The sequence below is a fragment of the Papaver somniferum genome, chromosome 7 (assembly GCF_003573695.1).
Source record: "Papaver somniferum cultivar HN1 chromosome 7, ASM357369v1, whole genome shotgun sequence".
NCBI lineage: Eukaryota > Viridiplantae > Streptophyta > Magnoliopsida > Ranunculales > Papaveraceae > Papaver > Papaver somniferum.
The window spans coordinates 265,059,389-265,066,226 of NC_039364.1; the positions used below are offsets into that span (position 1 = coordinate 265,059,389).

Consider the following 6,838-nt stretch of genomic DNA (forward strand, 5'->3'; position numbering starts at 1 on the left):
ATAAAAAAAAAAAAAAAAAACATTAGTCTGAGGATAGAGAAAAAGGTCACCATTTTTCTTAGAAAAAAATATACATCTTAGTTCTGAGAAAAATCAATCTCTATAGCTAAGGTAGAGTGAGAGACAGAAAAACCGCCACAAGTGCCCTCAAAAAGGAGACAAAACATAAATACAGTCGAGTGATGTTATGTTAACGGGGAGAAAATCCCGTCGTTTCTCCCGGATGAAACAAAACTTTTGGTGGGGCCCACCAGAGATTAACAGGGGTCAGATTTAGTGGTGGAGCCCATAAATTTTTTATGTCACCCGGGAGAAACGACCCCGGTACACTTAGCATCACTAGTGGAAAAAAACCGTTTTAAGATAGTTGGAAAGTGTCGTATTGGCGAGTTAAACCGCACTTTCGAATTGTCGCAGAAAGTGTCGTAGATTCAGTATCTTTTTCTGGAACGACACTTTCAAGTTGACTTAGAATAAATTAGATTTACGATACTTTGGGGTTGTCCTTAGGTAGACATGTAGATCACGTCGTAGATTTATTTTTTAATATTAAAAAAAAAGTGGAACCAGATCTGGCTGACTGCAGTAGTTCTAACTGGGCTGAAACAATTCTAATTCAAACTTAAATTACACCGAAATTCAAATGACAAATTAAATTAAAATGAAATTCAATTACTAAAACCTGATTCATGCCATACAAAATGACAATTCCACTGCACTAAATTGTACTTATGAATTTGGTTCAAACTAACACAAAAAAGATTCAGCCTTAAATAATAAGTTCAAGGTTTTTAAAAGAATATTTCAATGATTATGACCTGGGTACCAGCTTGCTTGAGAGCAGAAGCGCATTCCTTACCAACATCTCCGTATCCAGCAACAACATCAATCTTACCAGCAGTCATGACAACAATGGCCCTCACGAAGTGACGATCTCCATAAAGGTTATTGAACTACATTCAGAATAAGAATACAATGTCAGACCTTATATATACCGTAGGTTACATGACTAGTCAAACATAATATACACAGAAATGGCCTAATAGACCAATCATCAAGACAACAACAGCAGCAACAATTCGTAGTGACTTCATTGCTTACATCAACATAGAAATGAACAAATAGACCATGGACATTGAGAACCTTATAGCTTCAATCTCAAGTGACAACAATTAAATGTACCAAAAGTTTTAAGCTCACCTTCATGACACCCATTGCGGAACCAATCATAACACCACATTTAGCTTGATCTAACTCATTCAGGACATCTTCTGCCATCACAATCTCTGCCAAGGACTTTCTTGTAAGGATATTTTCCCCACAGTAAGAATGTAAAGCACAACATGTTGTGACTAGCCGCAACTGACACAAACGGAAATACATAAATTAGCGCTAAAAAGCATAATGAGGTGATATGTAAGAGCTGGATAAGTTCTAGTCCTAGAAATGCATCTTAGAAAACATATCACCTGACGAGCAAAGTAACCATTATCAATCGAATCTGTAATTGCTACGTGCACCAACGAATATGCTTGTCATAGATATTGCAGGTACAGGCACTTTCAAGCTCAATAAATCAGAATCGTTGTTGTGTTCATCAGGTGGTTGCCTACTTCCATATTATTCATTCTAGCACTTGTATTCAGCTGCACAACACCGAACCAGACATAATTCAGAGCATGAATCAGGAGAATAAGATGAAAACAGCACTCAAAGAAAACACAATCACAATTCTGTATAAATGACTGTCCATACTAGAAGAGGGAGTACGATCATTGAACTTCAATACAGAAACACAATGCAACCAACAACGTCTTCCTTTCTTTAGCCATTCATGCACTTATGAAGCAAACAGAATCAATACATACACTATATAGGATAATAAAAAAGTTCAGAGTTTCTAACTACCATAATACATATCATACCCATGATAAGTGGTTAAGCAATGTACTGATAAAGGCATTACAAAGTATTCATCTCTTTTTCACCCAAAAAAAAAATATAGCAAAAATTAATTAACCCTTCACCGTTTTACCACCTCAATGCTTTACATTTTTGTAGATGACATCTTGATAAAAAATGAACTAATATTAATAATCCCAACAATGGTTCTTTTATAATTAGGGAAATTCTGAACAGAAGTGACAACATTAGCAGTATTGAAGAAAGTCTGAGCATGAGCAGCAAGAAACATAACCAAACACATAAGTGGAACGGTGGTCTCGGTATGATTCCAGTAACAACAAGCCACATAAAAAAATACCACGTCGTGCCACATGTAGATTTGCAAGTATCTTACCTGCTGTAGAATATGCAGAGTATGAGAGTAGAATGAACCACATATGTTTGATACACCAAGATAAGAGAGCTGCAAGGAAAGAAAAAAGAGTTATAGTACTTTTAGGTAAGAAACTACATCCACTCAAATGACAAAATAAATTGCACAACTGAACTTCAAAATTCAAATAGTGAAGTACCTTAAACGCCAAAGATACCACCACCAAGATCAAAAATTAAGATAATTTCATAATTTTTCTTCTCAAACCCATAGGCCAAAGAAGCAGCAGTAGGCTCATTCATACTACGCAGAACCTTTAATCCAGCAATTCTCCCAGCATCCTTTGTTGTTTTCCTTTGAGAGTCATTGGACTGTAACAACTGCTCAGTAATTTTTTCATTCAGCAAATTTGATGCATCCTCCACAAGTGTTTCAAGACCTGTAAGCAAAATGAAGTAAGCACAATTTCATTAGAATGCAAAACTAAATAGAATAGAACTTAAAACTACAATGCAATCATAATTAAAAACATGAGTGCAAGTATAAGTAAACCGTTAACCCACTCAATCTAAAACGCCAAGCTGCAAAACCTCAATGCACTCAAGGATACACAAGTTTCTTCTGGTACCATCTGCCTTACATGTTTTATTAAACTCTCCTAAACAGTGTTAAGCTGCTTCAAATAAGCCTTCTCTGTATGTATAAAAACCAAAAATACAAACCCAATCAAAATCAACAGTCAATAAAGAGGATCTACAAACTTGAAACAGAAAACAAACACTTTCAACCCTAAATCAAAATCCAATATCCATAAATTAGGGTTTTATAAAGCTAAACAAAATCAGAAGAAAATGAAATAGATGAAGATGGTGAGATGCAATACCTGTTCCGCCCATCGTTGAGTATTCCGCATCACCACCACCACCACCACCAAAACCAACTTCTACTTGTTTCTCCTCTTCTCTGCAAAACATCCCAAAAACGAAAAATCAGTAGAAAATTACTAACCAGCGGAACCCGTATAAGAAATCAAAAGTAAAATCAGTATAATTGTCTGAAATTAAAATCAAAATTAAAAAAAAAAATCACAGAAATGAGTAAACCAATACCACCACTAAAATCAGAAAAAAAGTTTCTGTTGAAACTATTCATCATCATCTTTACACAAAACGTAAACCAAAACAAAACTAGAAAAACAAACCCGATCTATCAGATTAGATTTCAGTAAAAAAAAAATTCTCCTTTTTTTTTTTTTCTTTGCAGCTGTTTCTTATTTGGGGGTTTTAGATTCAAGATTTAGCGTTTTCAAAATAAAACGAAAAAGATTTGTGGTGAAGCCATGGACGATTTGTAAGAAGAAGAAAAAAGAGCAGAAGGGAAAGAGAGAAAAAAGTGAGAGAAGAAAGAGAAAGAAAAAGAGAAATGAAGAAAGAATAATAGATGGGGCGATAAGAATGAGGATGCCCGTAGAAAGTACCAATGAAACGAGACTATTCACATGTCGTTGTATAGGTCAACAAAAGTCTTGATACAACGACCTTTTGACTTTAGTCAGGGGCACTTTCCATGCATTGTTTCACTTTTCTGTATAGCGAGGCCCATTTTGTGTCGTTCCATTGTGCCTCAGATAGGCCTTTTTCCACTAGTGCATTATTGCAGACTTTTCATTTGGTGCAAGTATAGACATGAAACTAGAGTCATACTGGCAAAGACTCTCTTGCTTCAGTTCAAATTGGCAAAGACGTACTTGCTGGATTCCCGCCGACACAACAGATGACTCTACCTAAGCATTCCCATCTTCATACCTGCTTTCCATCCATAATGCATTGGTACAATCACTGTAATTACTAGTGCAGAAAGAATGAAAATTATGATTGTGTTTCTTTTTCCCCCGATTCTTCTCTCCTCTCCTGGATTTCCTGAAACAACAGAAAACTTTTACGATAATGATTGTTGCTCCATTGATGTAATCATGACATCATACAAAAAAGAGACATAAAATAAATTTTGGTGGAGTCTATCTAGGAAAAAATGAAAAGATTGTACATTCACTTGTCGGAATTCCATTTCCATCGGTCCCCAGAGTCCCTGAAACACCCAAAAAAAATTAAGAAAAAGAAAAAAAAAATCCCATTGGTCATCGCACCTTAAACAACAATATCTGAAGGGGAGAAAAATAAAGAGCAAACGTCAAAGAAATTAGTTATTTCATGAAAAGGTGCAGTCACAGTTAGACTCTGCAACAAAAAGGTAACAACCATGTGCGAGTCTAACTTATTACAACCCGCTAAGTTATCAAAACGGATTCATACCAAACCTGCCCTCTCTAGTCAGTTAGGTTAACTGCTCTGGTTAGGTCAGATTCAAATGGGTTTGGCTAGTATACCCAGATAGAAAATAGCTCGACAGGAAATGGGTAGAAGGTTATCTTCCCTCCCTCTAACAATTTCAGTTTTAGTTCCTCCCTCTTCTTCATATAACTATGCAGAAATGGATATGAATTTCTCCAATACATAACATATAGGTATGCATGTTTATCTAATTTTTCATTTATATGAGGTAGTAGGGTGATTGTAATAGGACTTATTTTGTGTTTGAAACCTTAACCCTCTTTTTGCTGTTTAAAACCCCTAATTCCCGTGCTTTTCCTTTACACAATATGCATATGACATCTTGTTTTGAGAATGTCATATGACATCAGATTCCAACCAAACCCTATTTCTTCTGCTCTTCAATTAACCTCACCAACAACAACTCAATCAACCCATTACATATTCATTTTCCTTAGATGCAACCCAAATATTGTCTCAATCTCCTCCATTGATAACAAACAATCACCGGAACTCATTTGTCCGGTTTGCTCATCATAACTATCTCCCTGAATTTAATCATCTACAACTTCCCATGAAAATCAGCATCCTCTCGATCTTGTTACAGCGGTTACAGACTCAAACACATCTCATTCACAACTTCATAATCATTTCCCTCATCTTCAACTATGAACCCAATGATGTGTAAAGGAAAAGCATGGGAATTAGGGGTTTTAAATAGCAAAAAGAGAGTTTAGGGTTTCTAACAAAAAAGAAGTCCTATTACAATCACCACACTATCTCATATAAATGAAAAATTAGACAGACATATACACCTATACGTTCTGGATTGGAGGAATTCATATCCATCTCTGCAAAGTTACATGAAGAAGAGGGAGAACTGAAACTGAAATTGTTAGAGGGAGGGAAGATAACCTTCTACCCATTTTCTGTCGAGCTTTTTCCTATCCGGGTGTACTAGCCAAACCCATTTGAATCTGACCTAACCAGAGCAGTTAACCTAACTGACTAGGGATGACAGGTTTGGTATGAATCAGTTTTGATAACTTAGCGGGTTGTACTGAGTTAGACTTGCACATGGTTGTTACCTTGTTGCAGAGTCTAACTGTAACTGCACCTTTTCATGAAATAACTAATTTCTTTGACGTTTGCTCAAAAATAAATGCGCTTTCTAGTTTTGTACCTATTGGATAATCGAATGTTTGTGGCAAAGACCACGTGAGAGAGATATTATCGGTAGCAATATTATAAGAATAGATATCATCAATAACGCTTTTAGGTAGAGGGATCAAAATAGAGGCTTTTAACTGACAACCATATTGATGTAACATTTTATGAACAGTTGGACGTACCTCTAGGAGAAGCAGGTGTGTGATGTATACAACCATACAAGATTGGTTGCACAAAGACAAGGAACAGAGAAAAGACATTGTAAAAGTGGTCCATAATTTATTGTACTTGTGCATCTAAAGAAATAATAATTGTGAGCGGAGAATACCCCGAAAGTTAAAAGATCAGTCAGGCCCAGCTGGATTTTGATAATATAACGGTTTGGGAGACGTAATCTATACTTCTGATGTAAAATTCGTCAGTAGATAGATGGTAGTGATATAGCTGTTTTTCCCAAAGTGTTGCACACAACACTAAACACCTCCCAACCGTCAACAATAAGCTGATAAAAATAAAGAAACTCGAACAAGATAACAAGGATCACACTACACCACCACTAGGTTGGAAAAGTTTTCCTTTCCAATTTACAACTATAGCATTTGAAGTGAAACCTACAAAACAAGGTTCATTATAAGCCCAATAATAAGTTTGAAGCTTAACAGACGTTATAAGATCGACAACTTCCTTGGATTTGTCTCTGAAAGTTCTTGCATTGCGCTCGTTCAAACAGACCATAAAATGCTTGTAGGCAATCGCTTCCGAATTTCATTTCCTTTAACGGAGAGGTCCCGACAATTCCAGATGGATATCAACTCCCTGACTGTGCTATGGATAATTTGTCTTTCTTGCACAATCTAAAAAGAAATCTCATATTTGAAGAGCAAAGGGGCACTCAAGAAAAATGTGGTTAGAGCTCTCAGGAGAACATTGGCAAAAAGTACAAATGTTAGGAATAAGAGAACCATTAGAGGTTACAATTGTAGAACCTCTCTTTTGAAGGTTATCCAAAGTAGGTAATATTTCTAAAACAGCTTGCCAAAGGAATAAAGCGTGCTTTTGA

The 6,838-nt window shown here is 36.0% G+C and overlaps 1 long non-coding RNA gene across 3 annotated transcripts; it reads right to left on the bottom strand.

The window, feature by feature from the left end:
* Nucleotides 1-638: 638 nt before the first annotated feature.
* LOC113300324 lies at nucleotides 639-3,695 on the bottom strand. Of its 3 annotated transcripts, none has more exons than XR_003335714.1 (8): nucleotides 3,480-3,695; nucleotides 3,162-3,241; nucleotides 2,842-2,971; nucleotides 2,478-2,717; nucleotides 2,300-2,368; nucleotides 1,470-1,646; nucleotides 1,201-1,362; nucleotides 639-953 (listed from the first exon to the last, which is right to left on the bottom strand). It is a non-coding gene; the product is annotated as an uncharacterized LOC113300324 (long non-coding RNA). The 3 variants fall into 3 exon arrangements; XR_003335713.1 differs by having other exon boundaries at nucleotides 3,388-3,695; XR_003335712.1 differs by having other exon boundaries at nucleotides 3,162-3,695.
* Nucleotides 3,696-6,838: the final 3,143 nt, after the last annotated feature.